Source organism: Lissotriton helveticus, chromosome 10 (genome assembly GCF_964261635.1).
Source record: "Lissotriton helveticus chromosome 10, aLisHel1.1, whole genome shotgun sequence".
Classification (NCBI taxonomy): domain Eukaryota; kingdom Metazoa; phylum Chordata; class Amphibia; order Caudata; family Salamandridae; genus Lissotriton; species Lissotriton helveticus.
This window is the reverse complement of record NC_136071.1, coordinates 662,264,493-662,277,940: the sequence shown is the minus strand read 5'-3', so window position 1 is coordinate 662,277,940 and position 13,448 is coordinate 662,264,493. Positions and strand designations below refer to the sequence as shown.

At 43.9% G+C, this 13,448-nt stretch overlaps 1 long non-coding RNA gene across 11 annotated transcripts in view; it reads right to left on the bottom strand.

Annotated features, from left to right (window-relative positions):
* LOC144785443 (uncharacterized) overlaps positions 1-13,448 on the bottom strand; it is a 226,397-nt gene that overhangs the window by 91,507 nt on the left and 121,442 nt on the right. For 10 of the 11 annotated variants that reach the window (XR_013601890.1, XR_013601889.1, XR_013601892.1 and 7 more), the window contains one exon: positions 9,063-9,123. The exons of the other annotated variant lie outside the window; for it this stretch is intronic. This is a non-coding gene — a long non-coding RNA (uncharacterized LOC144785443). The remainder of the gene's footprint in view (positions 1-9,062; positions 9,124-13,448) is intronic. 11 annotated transcript variants of the gene reach the window in all.

Sequence of the window (13,448 nt, the reverse complement as noted above, 5' to 3'; positions counted from 1 at the left end):
ATTCACAAAATGCGAATTCGCAAATAAAGAATAATAAGGAATCGCTAAAAAAAAGCGATTTTTTACATACATTCCATTTTGCTAATTCTAAATAGCGATTCGCTAAAAATCGCTATTTAAGATTCGCAAAATGGAATCTTGATACGTCTAGGCCATAGTATTCATAATTAACTGTTGTTATGATCATCTCTAAATTACCTAGAGAGCGCCACCTTGAGACAGGATATCCCAAGTGCAGGTGCTGACAATTAAGTGCCGGTGCCAAGCACGGGAAACCACGGGCTCAAACTAAGCACTCGGTTGTACATTAGGGAACTTAATTTGACATCCTATGGAAGTGAAAAACCCTTTTCTACAGCACAGAACTCTTGCAATATAACACGTCAATGTGGGACTTCTGGTCAACTATAACAAGAACAAGCAAATAGGTCCAACATTCATAATTGTCAAGCTTTTGTTGTTACATGCATATCTATCTATATATATAAAAAAACGAATGTATGTCTGTCTGTTTGTCCTTTATGCATTTCTACACCATTCATCCGATCGCCATGAAACTTTGGGAAGTTGTTGAGTACACTCCCGCGAAGGTTTCTGGCATAAAACATTTTTAAATATCGGCCACCCAGGGCCCTCTATCATTCTTCTCCGAAACTTCAATCCACCACGACTTTGCAACGGTACAAGACTTTCGGTGAAAAAGATGATTAACAATGTCATCGAAGCTACAATTTTGAATGGGAAATGTTGAGTACACTCCCGCGAAGGTTTCTGGCATAAAACTTTTTTAAATATCGGCCCCCCAGGGCCCTCTATCATTCTTCTCCGAAACATCAATGCACCACGACTTTGCAACAGTACAAGACTTTCGGGGAAAAAGGTGATTAACAATGTCATCAAAGCTACAATTTTGAATGGGAAATTCAAGGGGGAAGATGTACTGTTGCCACGTATTCCAATGATCCCAACAGATATACCATTTGAATTCAGACGTTTACAGTTTCCAGTGCGACTCGCTTTTGCAATGACCATCAACAAAGCACAAGGGCAATCGCTGCAAGTGTGTGGACTAGATTTGTAGAATCCATGCTTCTCACATGGACAACTGTATGTGGCCAGCTCACGCGTCGGAGAACCTTCTGATTTATTCGTGTACGCACCAGACGGGAAAAAATAAATATTGTGTATCCACAAGCACTCAAATAAATAAATAGAATTAAAACGACACTTTGAAATGTTTTCCATATTAAAATGAATAAGTTTCAATAAAAATGACACAATGGAAATTGAATGTTATCATAACAAGTTTCCTTGAATTGCCTTTCTTCTAAGAACGCAGCAACGCGCGACGGGTAAGCTAGTATGAAATAAAAATGAATAGTTTAGGAGTAAAAAAATATATACGAGAGATTAGACCAAAAGGTCTTCCATTGAATACACTACGTATTTTTGGTAGAGTTGTAAATGTTATCTTGCAAAATGCTCCCATTCACAGTGCAAGAAAGCTATGGCTAAAGTGGGCTGACACATTGCCTCATGCTGTATGAGTGTTGAGCAGAAGCAAAACGTGAATGACAGTTTCACAGAACAATGGATGTAGAAGAATGACTCAGAGATGCTATATGTATATGTATTATTTTATCTAGGATTTTTGCTTTTTGAACGAGGCTGCCAAAACTCCTAAAGCTGTCTTTAGGCCAGATCTAAAAATATTTTTCATGTACGTTCAGCTCTTGGTGCCTCTGTTGGCAGGACTTTCACTGAGTCAGTCATCTGCTTACATCATGGCGAGAACCACTGGAATTATGCAATTGTGCGGCTGTGGCGAATATCGCATAGTTATAGATTTCCTGCATTTGCCACATAATCCATCATCTGCCACATAATCTGGATTTTAACAAAAAAAAGTTTCACGTTCAAGCGGTTCAAAAGTTACTAAAAATGCAATGACACATGTTGCCGCGAAGTGGAAGGCCATTTACAAAGCTGGACTGGTCACCTTTCTTTTGGATATTGTTATGTTTGGATGTTAAACTGGTACTAATGGGGTGCAACCAATGCCCACAGTGTGTTACCAACTTTAAAAATGATGAAACAATGCAGTAATGCTATTGCAAAATGTGCTGCATTCTGCCACATAATTTTCCTTTTATTGCCACATCATTTACTCAACCCTGCCGCATAATTTGACCCTTTCTGCCACATAATACCAGTGGCCCTGATCAAGGCGCATCATTGTTGCAGGCAGCCACTCGCTGTGAACCAGAGAATGGTAGCACATTTCCCACATTTTACCGAGGCTTGGAAGAAGCATTCCTTTGGGAGCAGCTCGGGTGGTCGCTGACCTATGTAAGATGGATGTACGTCAGCAGTCAGGAGGTAAATGCCGTCTGATCCCGTGCCAAGCCGCTGAGTCTCTCAGTATCTCCGCCTGTTCTTATTTAAATGCCACCCAAGTTCTGGTGTAAATTCAAAGCTAACAAGCCTTGCTGTCCAGAGACCTCAAGTCGATCTTTGTCGGGCGTATCTAATCCAGTCGTGCTTCATGCTTGCCTTCAGGTTTTGTGGTGATGGATTTACAACAGAACACAAAACAAACTACACGCACAAAAATGCAAAGAAATACCCAGGACTGATGAAGTCCTCAAGCATGAGACAAAACGAGATATCTCCATTTCTGTTTTCTACCTGGCTCCTGGCTGGTGAAGGAAGGACCCACGACTTTTTTCGTTAAAGATGAATAGCCAGGATTACTAGAATTATGTGAGGATACAGCCGGAGAGATCTATGCACAATAATGCATTCACTTCACCGGCAAAATAATCCTCATTTGCTGCATAATTTGCGGATTTCGATATAAAACGTTGATTCTAAGTCTAAAATCAAAAGTTACTTTAAAGGGTACCACAAGTGGTGATGCACTGTGCTGGCACTTTTTCAAATGTTAATTAGAATCCTTGTAGTTGTCGATTGATTTATCAATATATTAAATGGGTACTAATAAGCAGCCCACGAGTCAGGGGTACGCACGGGTGGACGGCGTCCACCCTCTTTTTTCACAGGGTGAACGCTGCCCACCCTGCCAAAAATTTGGGCCCTACTAAATAATGTTTTTAATTCGTCCCTGTGTAATTTGCAAACACCGGGACACATTCAGCAGCACCTGCATTTTGTTTTCTGCTTTCAATTGGCAACCATAACAAAGGTCGAATCTCGGGGTCATCAGGCCTCCTTTTGTTCCAGTCTCTTGATTGGCTGCCCCGGGACACCGAAGGTGGCCACCTACGAGGGCGGCCACCCTTAGTGCCATAGGATGGCACAGACCCTGAGCGGTCTAGTGGTTGGGGGGATTGGAGGTCCCCCGTGATGTCACTTCCTGTGTTTAGGGGGAGGGGGAGTGACTATATAGCCCAGGGGGCGAGGGCCAAGCGCCCTCTTTGTTCGTCGACCGCTGCTCGTGCTGACCCTCGCCCTCCCCTGCCTGGACCCTGAGCGGGTGACTGCCCGTTGCTGTTTTCCCCTCTCCAGCCAGGTCGCTTCACTGGCTGCCCCCAGGCCTCAACAGCCGCTCCGGCCGTAGTCAGTCCCCGTCCCCGTCCCGGACCCTTAGACCCCCCCTTTCATCTCCCTCGTCGAGCATCGTGAACGAGGTAAGCGGGACACTTTATCGCCTCCCCCCGGGCCCCGTCCTTGGGCACAACCCAAGTTGCACAGGGCTCCGTGGTCAGTGACTACGGGGAGGTGGAGTTGTCCGTAGAGGAGTCGTGCGGTAGCGGGGTCGTGCAGGGGGGGGGACAGCAAGAGAGAGGGGCTTGTAAGCAGGGGCACATCGGGTGTTGGTCTGGCCGAGGGCACGCGGGCATAGAGCATGGGAGTCGATCGTAACTTCCACAAATACAAATGTACAAGCATGCCTCGCTGAGGCAGGCAAGAGTGGAAAGTGGTGATCGGGGACTTCGGCACATCCTGGCCGTTTAATCATGTCGTGTGGACGCTGGACTCAAAACGTCACGAAGGGGGGTTTCAATCAAACCTAAAAGCAGTTAATTATTTAGAGAGCAGCCGCTTCGGCCGCCCGCACAGCTGTTTGTCATCCGACCATTAAATTGACAGGAGCACTTCCTATGCGGACAGCCACGAGCGCTTTTCAATTTAAACCCTGTCTCTTTAAAAAGCGCACCCCACCGCCTCATTCACCACACACACCTCGGGAACACACACACCGCACGAACACACACACCTCACAATTAGTGGTGTTAAATAGGAAGTTTTACCACGGTCAGAAATTTTGGGGATGTTGTAATGACAAGCAAAAAAAAAAAAAAAAAGATTGATAATATAGCATTCGTTTAGGAATAATTTTTTTATTTTTTTATTTTACAAACTTTACGTTGAGTAGAAGTGACGCCTTAGTGTGTGCCCGTTGTGACGTGTATTATATCTCGAAGAGCTTTATTAATTCGCACCGCCATTCGCTGAAGTTGGTAGCCCAGAATCAGTGTGTGAAAATCTAGATGGTATAATTTGTAGGGCGGTAGAAATTCTACAAAATTATCATTAATACGGTACATGGCTCACGAGCGGGGGACTGAGGCTCGGGATGCCTAAAGTGCGGGCATCATCGGAATAATTAGAGCTGTGAGTAGGTGAGCCATTAGCACAACGATACAGGGGGAAGTACTATCGGTGTTTAAGGACCGCGTGTAAAGTGCCCGCGGTTCACGCTAGTCACGCCCCTTCATGGCTCGCTCGCCGGCACTTTAATACGGCTGCTCTAGCGTTATGCTTCGAAGCCCCCCACCCACTCCTACCCGACTACATTGTGTGATCCATAGAACTGGGCTATGGTGTAGGTATTTTTAGCAAGACGGGCTCCTGAGCAGTTGATAATAGCCAATGCGGTGCTGCCACGAGCAGATCTTCATGGTAGGGGGTGTAGTGGCAGATACCCTCCTTATCTGGCAGTATGGATAGCTCAGTGAGCTGGAAGTTTGCTGCGGTTTAAAATATCTCAAAACAGCAGCCTGTGTCCACGGAGGCCTCATCGAGGTACACGGTCGCATAAGCCGCTTGATTTCATCTATGCTCGCCCCCTACAGGGCTCGCAAGGGCGGGGGGCCCAGCCAGGTGCGGGCATTGTTGCCGGGGGCACGGCCTCTCGCTGCAATGCCAGGAGTTTTAGCCGGGGGAGTCTGTAGCGTGACAGATGACATGAAAGTAATGATTGTCATAAGATAAGATTTATTAATAACAAGGGCCCACAGGGAGCAGTATTAAATGGCAGTCACCGCGGCGCCAGCTGTCATCTGTCAAACAGATTACAGTGACGTCACTTAAATACATTCCGAACATTCCATGGTGACACTGAGTGACGCTACCTAATGGAAAGAGAAAACATACTGGACACAACCTCTTGCCCCATAACCAGTACAACATGTACAACATCTCCCTTTCTTCATCAAAAAACATAACCTGAGTTTATTCCATAACATAGTCCTTGAACCTTGTAGGTAAGTTGATAACTCTACCCCCTCTGGAAGACAAACCCCCAGTGACATTTACATCAGAGCACCCCATGCCTGTTATTTTAGGTCCCGTTCCTTCTATATTGTTTTCTGACATAGAGTCTTCCTGAGTCGACACAAAGTTCCCATTAACCACTGAACAACTTCTGGAACTGTCACCCAAAGTCATTGAACATCCTGGGCTGACAATGAGGTGCAACTGTTCTGTGCTATTAGACACATCGCCCCATTCCAGGACACTTTCATTCAGACTTTCATCTCCTTTTTCCATATTTTTCATTATTATTTTCTCTTGCCCATGTTTGAGTCTTACCACATCGTCTTTGCTGCGCCATCCTTCCCCTTCAATGAATACTGCACCACCTGACGCCCTACCAATTTTCATGGGTTTACTGAGTTTAGACTCTCCTTTGCTTATCAAGCCAGGCCTCTTTACTAAGACCCAGTCTCCAGTTGCTATACTCTTGTCTTTAGCTCTGTTTATCTTGTCAGAATATACCTTGTTTTTCAATCGTTTAATCTCAATGCTCTCCTTCACCTTGAGATCTTTTTCACACACTTCTCTTGCTTCAACTTTTGCTCCTTTCCATCCGCCTAACTTTGGTGTCATCATATTGTTACACTCTCTTCCCCTCATCAAAAAAAATGGAGTATATCCTGTTGCATCTTTTGGCTTGTTGTTATATGCATTAATCTTTTCCTTAATGAATACTTTTACATCCATATCATTTGCGATGGCCATTTGGATTCCTTCTTTAAAGAATCTGTTCATCCTCTCAACTTGGCCGTTGCTCTTAGGACTGTATAAAGGTGTTTTTTCCTGTACAATACCCTGTCTTTCCAAGAACTCGATCATATTTCTTGATATCAGCTGTGAACCATTGTCCGACACCATGACTTTTGGCTGTCCTTCACTTTCAAACACTTTTTCAAGAAATTTTATGACCACTTCAGTTGTAACTGCCTTTACAAACTTGTAGCATACCCACTTAGTGTAATAGTCTGTCAAAACAATCAAGTACTTGCATGCGTCTGGGAGAATGTTGAAAGGCCCTGCAAAGTCTATTGCTACTTTAGCCCAGGGCCCGTCGGGAATTTCTACTTTCTGTAGTTCATTCTTTTCAATTCTCCAATGTTTATCGGATTTTAAACATTCCTCACATTTGTCTACGTGACTCCTTATATCACTGTCCACACCTGGCCACCAATAATACATTCTTAGAACGTTTTTTGTAGCTGTGGTGCCTGGATGCCCTTTGTGAGCCATTTTTATGATCTTTTGTCTGAGCTCGAATGGCGGCACAAAAACTTCTCCTCTTTTCAAATAGTTATTCTCCAGTGTCAGTTCATCGCACACCTGCTGATAAGACCTTAGTTCACTCGGGAGATTTCTTATATGTGGCCAACTGGTCTGTATATACTTTTTCACCTTGGACAAAGTGGCATCTTTTTCCATACATTCCACCCATTCATTGTCCGATATCGATCCATCACACATGACAGTTGCATCAATGTGCGCTACTACACATTCAGTGTCGTCTTGTTCCTCCTCCTTTTGTTCCTTTATTGGCAACCTCGATAGGCAGTCCGCTCTACAGTTTTTTCCTCCTTTTATGTGCTCAATCTTGAAATTAAATTCCTGGAGTTTAGACAACAGTCTAATCAACCTAGAGCTTGCGTTTCCATTGCCTCTACCCTTTCCATCCATCATATATATTAAGGGTTTGTGGTCGGTTACAAGTGTGAAGCTCTTTCCCCACAAATAGTCTTTCAGTTTATGCACTGCCCACACGCAAGCTAAAGTCTCACGTTCGATGGTGCTGTAGTGGACCTCTGTGACATTAAGCTTCCTGGAAATAAAAGCAATTGTGTTCTCTTCACTTCCTTTTCTCTGGCAGAACACAGCACCAATTCCTTCGTTGCTTGCATCTACGGTCACTACATTGTCCAGTTGTGGGTCATAGGGCTTTAGTGCGGGTGCATTCGCTATTTCTTCCTTGATTAACTTGAATGCTCTACTCTGTTCATCCTCCCATTCATAAGCTACATTCTTTTTCAGCAATTTTCTGAGAGGATCCACCTTTTCTGCATATTTCTGTATGAATTTCGCATAATATTCACTGAGGCCAAGGAATGATTTGAGAGTTTCCTTGTTTCTTGGTTCCGGGGCCTCCCTTATTGCACGAACTAAATCATCTTTAGGCAAGATACCATCAGCTGTTAGGACATGCCCTAGGTACTCAATCTCCTTTGTCATGAACTTACACTTATCTTTTGAGACTGTCAAGCCTTTCATCTTCAATATATCTAGAACCATTCCAATCAAATTTATATGTTCTTGCTCAGTTTTTGAATGTAATAGAATGTCATCTTGAAAGGCTTCCACCCCTTTCATTTTCCCAAACAAGACATCCATGAGTTTCTGAAAACCCCCTGACGAAGATGCCAGGCCAAAAGGAAGCCTCACATACCTGAATGCTCCAAACGGAGTGATGAAAGTTGTCAATTTTTTAGACCTTTCTGACAGACACACCTGATGATATGCAGCTCTTAAATCGATCAGAGAAAATTTTTTTGAACCTGACGTAGACTGAAGAATATCTGTGATCTTGGGTAGAGGATGGCAGTTAACAATAATATTTTTGTTAAGCGACCTAAGGTCTACACATAACCTAATATCCCCTGTCTTTTTCTTCTTTGATACTACAATTGCAGAAACCCATTCAGATTCTTCTGCTTCTTCAATCACACCTTCCTCCTTTAATTTATCAAGCACTTCCCTCAACTCTTTCTTTATGGATAAAGGTATCGATCTAACTTTGTGCTTACTTGGTATAGCGCCCTCCTTTAGTTTGATGTCATGGTTGAAACCCTTCACACAACCGATCTCATCTTTAAACACTTCTTTGTGTTTTTCTAAAACTGTTTCTAAATCTTCAACTCTTTCATCAATACAAATGCTGTTCATCCATTCCTCTCTCAAAATCACCGGATCCTTAGCTCCCGGTACTAGAATCACCCCTAGTTGGGCTAGATCTCTCCATCCTACTAGTATCCTTCCTTTCTCTGCCACATAAATATTGGTTTCAATTACTCTTCCCTTGAAAGTTACAGTGTCAACAAAATATCCCAGCATATTTATGTCTTTTTCTCCAAACGCTTTCGGGTTTATATCAGATTCAATTAGTTGTATACCTTTCCATTTTTCTTCAAAAAGGGTGTCAGATATAGTTGTAATGGGCGCACCAGAATCTGCAGTAAATTTTAATTCAACCTCACCAATTTTAACATCACTGATAGGACCTTTTATCCTTCCTCCCTCTATTTCAACATATAAAACAATATTTGCGCACATGTCCTCATCAAAATTGCCTACTGTACTTATACTCATACTGTTATTCATTCTTTTGGTTTTACATAAGGTGGAATAGTGACCATATCTCTTACATTTAATGCATTTTTTACCTATTGCAGGACAGTTTTTATAATCTGCTAAGTGCTCACTTGATCCACATCGGAAACAGCACAACTGCTTACCTCCCACCTTCCTTTCATTCATGCTTTTGTCATACGCCTTACCATCAACCTTCTTCTTTTCCTGTAAATAAAATACATTAGTGTTATTTCCTGTAGAAGATAACTCTTTAGTGGAAATCAAAGACCTCTCTATACCCCTTGCAATTTCAATGACTTCTTGCAGGGTCGGTCTTTTGCATGCTAAGAGCCTTTCCTGCACCTTCTTTGTGTAGCAATAAAAAACGATTTGGTCTCTTATGTATACATCAGTCATTTCGTCATATTCACATTCTACTGCCAAAACCCTTAGACATGCAACATAGTCTTCAATAGCCTCCCCTTCTTGTTGTTTCCTTTGGGCAAATTTATGTCTAGCAACCATAATGTTGTTCTCCTCGTCGAACTGTTTTTCCAACCTTTTCAGTGCTTCTTGATATTCATTTAATGGCACAAATGTTCCAGGTGGACTCTCATACTCGGGCAAACTGTCAAATATGTCTTGACCTGCTTTCCCTAACAGTCCAAATAACAAAGAACATTTTCTTTCTGCATCAAAGGCTTTCCCATCTATAGAAAGGATATAATTTTCAAAAGCCCTCACCCACTTTTTCCACTTCATTGTGGGCTTACCAGGCTCATCCAGGAACCGAGGAGGTGCACATATGTTATTACTTTCAGCCATGTTACTCACGATATGTTATGATGACTTTTCACATCACAGCAAAGTTATATATGACTGCTTCACGTTTATTGAAATGGAATTTCACTTATATAATACTTTCTTGAATAAAGTCTCTTTTATATTGCTCGTAGGCCCTTTGCCTAAATAAACGTGATGACTCACTTACTTGTAGATCCAAAAAATTTCAAACGCGATGTCTTAGACGCGTGTTTCATGCACTTTTCAATCGACTATGTTTACTTAGTCAGTTTCCAAAATGGCCGCACGCTGTACACGCACGATGACGTGCACTGTCCTGGACCAATCAGATTATATACCCAGCATGCTTCACGCGTCACAGCTGAGGTAAACGAAAGACGCCTCAGCAGTTACCTTGACACCGAAGCGCGCCGATGACAGAAATTCCACAAGCGATTACCAGGTACAGCAGAGGATTTAAAAGCTGTCACACGTTAGTAAAGTTTATCCGCAGACATGCTCATTCCTCCGTACAGCTTGTTTGATTTAAATAAGCTTATAGTTTATTTTGCGCACTGCCGATATTCTCCGTGTTAAGGAGTCTCCGCGTCAAACTTCCTCAATCGACCAGCGCTCATACACTCCGCAGTGTACTCACTCAGCCTTATTCAATAGCTCCTCGGTCCGATCACCAGCTTAGTAAATCAACTCTCCTGATCCACCGATTTATTTCTGCAGGCCCTTGTACAACAGTCCTCGTCGCCAATTGTAGCGTGACAGATGACATGAAAGTAATGATTGTCATAAGATAAGATTTATTAATAACAAGGGCCCACAGGGAGCAGTATTAAATGGCAGTCACCGCGGCGCCAGCTGTCATCTGTCAAACAGATTACAGTGACGTCACTTAAATACATTCCGAACATTCCATGGTGACACTGAGTGACGCTACCTAATGGAAAGAGAAAACATACTGGACACAACCTCTTGCCCCATAACCAGTACAACATGTACAACAGAGTCGGGGTATTGTGGTGCTTCAGAGCAACGGCTGCGTGCGGCGGTGGTCTCTGAATCTCTGCCAGGTGTCCTAAGTGCCCATGCACTGTAGCGAGTATATGTTCGGTTAAAGTAATCCGCTTTTCATTTAAAAACTATTAATGCCCTCTGGGTCGAGTTTATGCCTTACAAGGCTGAAAAACATGGTCCGGGGGCCTCAGCAGCCTACAGCTCCGGCCCTGTCACCCTACCCCATGATCGTGGTCGCAGCCCCGGTCGAGGTGCTGTAGCAAAGGACCTTTAGTGATGTGGGCCTCGCCCTCGGGAATTTTTCCATTAGGCCGGTTGTGAGCATTCCTGTCCTTAGATGGGCGCAGGGGATGTGTCTCTCTATAGGGTGGGGTACCCTAGCCCCTTGGAGCCCGTAACTTGATCGTTGAGGTTACAGGCTGAATTGCGGGGTTTCAGAGCTGCTTGCTATCCGGTGGGAAGTCTAGGTATAGGCAACCGGGTTCGCGCTTTATAAAGATTAAAGCTGGTTGGGGATCAAATCATCATCCTTAACACGGCAGAATATAACAATATAAACTTCCCCCCGTGCCTGAATGTGCAGGCAACCAGTTCTCATGTAAAGCGCTCCAAGGACTTCCGGTCTACTTAGAGCCATATGAATAGGCATTTACCTGATTTTAAATATAGTAATACCCGTACCGAAGGTGTAAGCAATCGGTGCTCTTGGAAAGCGCGCCAAGACCTTCGGGTCGAGCTCACGCTATAGAATTAGACAATATTTGGAACAGAAGTCATGGTCATAGTGCCCGAGATAGCTCCGTTGAAAGAGCATTAGACTCAAGATTTAGTGGTTCCCGGTTCTATCCTGGGTTTCGGCAGAAGCAGTTCATTGACTAAATATGTATCCTTAACAGGATTATAAATGTGGAAAGAAAAAAAAAAAAAAAAAAATAGACACTTTTATCCGTACCTGAATGTGCATGCAACCGGTGCGGTGAGGTCCGGAAGGGTTGGGGACAAGCAGGGTAAATGAGCCGAGGGGCCGAGCATCTGCCGGAAGGGTCAGGCCTGAAGTGTTTACAAAGTGTGGCTTGCACTCTACGTTTGTAGAGGTCCCTGTTGTAGGCTCTGTCAGTTTACATTCCTTCCTAATCTTCCTCACTACTGCCATTCTTTCGAAGTGCGGATAATGTGTCATGGGCCCAGCTGTTGTAATGTCCCCACATGAATGCACGTTTGTAGCGAGGGTAGACAAAGAGCATTTCTGTCTTGAAGTGCTGGGGCTATGGAATCTATGCTACGAATTAACCAATGTTAAACCGGAACAGCACGGGTCTATTAGGATGTGGTGGCTTTGAATAAGGAAATAAGTGCATGAAAGCATAACCACTTGATACAGAAACTCCAGGATGGTGAGCATAGATAAAAACCAAGCAGGAAAACAAGGAATGACTGAACTAACCTTGCATGTCTAGAGGCTCGCCTCTGATTAGACTGTTTAGTTTAATATGCAGAGGTGAAAGGAACCCTGTTGGCAGGCCGCTGCAGCGCAATGCTCCAGGCTTTAGATAGCGCAGACTTTACCCGTTGGTGTCAGAGCGCTTCTCAGTGGGAACTGAACTGATACTCTTGAGTACGATATGTGAACTTATGTGGTATAAACAGTGAATTACAGGAGGGAAATGTGTCATGTGTGCACATTACTAAAGCATATATAGTATTAGTGAGGAAAAATACTGCAATACATGGCTGACAGTCAAACATGAGAACATACGTTATGTAGGCACTGGTGCCACTCGTGCAAGTACCGGAATAAACAGAATGTAAGAGGTACCAAACAGTTTGTTACCAGAGATTGGTGACGGGTGCATTCTAACTCAGGGGGATATACTGCAATAATGGTCAGACTAGCAATCCACTAGAACACGCTGGGAAGGCACTTCCAGAGGCAAGGAGAATAGAATTTCTTGAATGTAAGGCCTTCCTTCAGGTAATGGAGAGGACAATCTTTAAATTTGGAAGGGTGGAGATAGGTGGACAAACCAGTTCTCGCAACTCCAAACAGGCTTGGCCTGGGTAGCGTGTGGGGCATTGATAACCCATGTCTCATTGCAGAGTATCCACATTGTTAGAAAGGGGGGGGAAGGACCTTATAATGAATGTTTTCTGTTTCAAATGCAGGAACCGCGCTGGAGAAGCGCCATGCTCGGAGAGGTCTCTGCAGTTCTATGCGCCGGCGTTGGAGCACGGACTTTGCCCGTTGGGGGTCAGAACGCTTCGCAAGGGGGACAGAACCGTTACGCCCATAGGTGTTCTCAGTACATAGCTACGCGAAGTTACAAGAAGCGAGTTTCAACAAGAGCTGATAGTAGAATATGTGTTTACTGGGCATCACAGGAGGAGAAGCGGTCTTGGGTGCCTATTACATTAGCGTATATAGTACAAGTGAGGTACATTCAAGGCGGTCAGTCTCACGTGATAATCAAACGTCATTTAAGCATTGGGGCAACTCGTGCAAACGCCGGACCTAAACAGAATGTTAGAGGTAGCAAGCTGTGTGTTACCAGAGGTTGGTGACGGGCGCATGCGACAACAGAGGATCTTCTCAGTCAGAGGGTAAACACTGCAAGAATAGGCAGCCTCTCCAGGCATCAGAACACTTGGGTAGACACCTTCAGAACAAGGAGGGGAGTGTTTTGTTTATGAATGGACTTCCTTCAGTGAATAAGGGAGGTCAATTTTAATTGTGGAAGGGT